Source organism: Orycteropus afer, unplaced genomic scaffold (assembly GCF_000298275.1).
Source record: "Orycteropus afer afer isolate SDZICR_OR568_19922 unplaced genomic scaffold, OryAfe1.0 scaffold00083, whole genome shotgun sequence".
NCBI lineage: Eukaryota > Metazoa > Chordata > Mammalia > Tubulidentata > Orycteropodidae > Orycteropus > Orycteropus afer.
This window is the reverse complement of record NW_006921670.1, coordinates 2876238-2878745: the sequence shown is the minus strand read 5'-3', so window position 1 is coordinate 2878745 and position 2508 is coordinate 2876238.

Sequence of the window (2508 nt, the reverse complement as noted above, 5' to 3'; positions counted from 1 at the left end):
CAGGGCAGCGTTAGAAGATCGTATCGTGGAGTCGAGAGTGGCTGGGTGGAACAGACAAGGTAAAGCCAGAAAGACTGAGGCACAGAGGTTCCTAAGCAAGTGAAGTATTGCGTGGGACAGAGAACAAAAGAAGACAGAGACCTGTGCTGGCGTCAAGGTCCACAGCACAGTGAGTGCTGCTAGGTAAGGACATGAATGTCTATTCTGCAGTCAGCTAAGTGATACGATGTTGAAGCTGCCAACCAATGGACAGGGAGAACTTGAGATGACTATTGAAATTGCTCTGCACAGAAGTAACACGCCTGAAGAGGTAACAGGAGATATTGGTAATGATTTACAGGAGGTTAAGTCGAGTGGCCACCACCTGTCTGTCTCCGTCTGTCAGTTTATTACACCACGGAGGCTTGCTTGTTGCTGTGAGGCTGGGAGTTATCCCACTGGCATTTCAAACACCAGCAGGGTCACCCGTGGGGGACAGGTTTCAGCAGAGATTCCTGCCTAAGTCTAGGAAGAAAGGGGCTGGCAATCCCTTTCTAAAAATTAGCAGCTAATGAGAGTCCTGTGGGTCACACAGAAGACGGTCAGACGCGATGCTGATGCATGAGCTCCTGGCTTGGAAGGCGTCAAGATGCACAATGGTCACAACAATGAAAAAAAAGAAAGAAAGAAGAAACAGGAAACTAATACAGCTTTATTCTTGCACTGGTCACACCGAGGGGTAGACGCTTAGTCTCCTGATAACTAAGATCTCCTCAAGCCTGGGGAACCTTTGTTTCGGGTTGAACCCAAAGCCTGGGTCTTCGCAAGGACTCACAGATGCTTCTGGAAGTAACAAGCGGATCAGCGCTTTACCCACTACATCCTGCTGCCTGCCTCCTGCAGCTGAACACACACACACACACACACACACACACACTCATACCCACAGTTGCGTGTCTCACCCACCCATCCGTCTCTCCAGAGGCACACACCATCCACTTGTGCACCAAAGCTCTCCTAGCACTGGCCTCAAATGGTTGTTTGTTAGGTAGCATAGTGCTACCTGGGGGGTGGGGGTGGGGATAAGCAGGGATTTCTCCCAAGGTAATAAATGGATGAGTCACCAGGGATGCAGGAAAGCAAAGATGACATTTCAATAGGGTTGTTTTGAAACCACAAGAATTGGCATTGCAGCGTGGAAACGAGAAAGCCCCTTTTTCTAACAAACAGGTAACGTAAGCAAGAGACAGCAGTGATCCTAACACACCTCGACTCCTCCCCACCCCCATCTGCCCCCACCACAGCAACTAACATGCGAGGGAGGTTCCTACCTAGTGACACAGAGGGACGTCTGCTTTATAACGTTAAGAGAGAAGAGCGGGTTCCCTAACAGTGTAAATAATGCAATCCCATTAAAAAAAAAAAAAAGAACATATATGTGGTGTGTGCGTGTGCGTGTGTGTGTATGTGTTTATACAGGCCTAGCACAGAGGCTGGAAAGTGAGTCGTCAAGACATAAACAATGGTTTTCTCTCGAGGAGGGGATTACGAACAGTTGAGCTTTTTTCCCCCCTTTATCTGTATTTTCTTTCTTTAACAAGACTAATGGTGTAATGAAAAATAAAGTTGAAATCATTTCAAAATAAACGAAAGGAAGCGTTTTGTGGCGCAGGGCTACTCTGTGTCCATTCCGGGACAGCCCAAGATGCTCCACCCCCTCCCCAGATAAGAGGCTGGGGTCTGGTCTCCGCGTGAGCAATGGCGGAACCCGCAGAGGAACTGCAGGCGGCGGGAGAGTGACGCGACCAGGGGGCCTGGGAATCAGAAAACACATAAATATGACTGCCAGGGCGGGTTCTGTCGAGTGACCCAAGGATGACCCGCGTGGGGGGCCCAATCCGGGGTGCGGCCACCCTGGCTTCCCCTTACTGCCACATCGTCCTTCACGGGGCCTCCAGGGTGGAGGAGGCAGGTGCCGCCGCCCATGACTCGGCCCCACGATTGCTCACCCTTCCCTTCCTGCGGTGGGGTTTTTTGTTTTAATTTATCTGAACTACTTACAAAACCACACTCCCACGAATACATAAATAATGCATAAGGAAAAGGGGGATCAGTGTTTTTAAAAAATTCCCGCAGGGCCTGGCCAGACAGCAGCAAATGCATTTCTGCTGTATCATATTTAACTGTTTGCAAACTTGGCTCTGGGAGGATGCGTAGAGGCTGCAGAGTTGCAATTAAGGGCTCCGTCGCCCTTCGGGTCAGAGGCTTGGCGAGAGACTTGCACTGCGGTTAAAGGAGGGGAGGAGGTGTACGCTGTCGGGGGGCCAGGAAGATGGCGAGGAGGAGAGAACTTGCAAGACAGCCCAGCGCCTCACGAGGCTTCGCACAAGCCCAACGTCTCCAAGTCTCAGGGCCCCGCTGTCACCGCCAGGCAGGGCCCCTTTAAGAGCCAGCGCGCGCCCCCGCCCCGGGAGCGCTCACTTTCCCTAGCAACCGCCCCGGGGGAGGGGAAGACCCTGGCAACGGCGC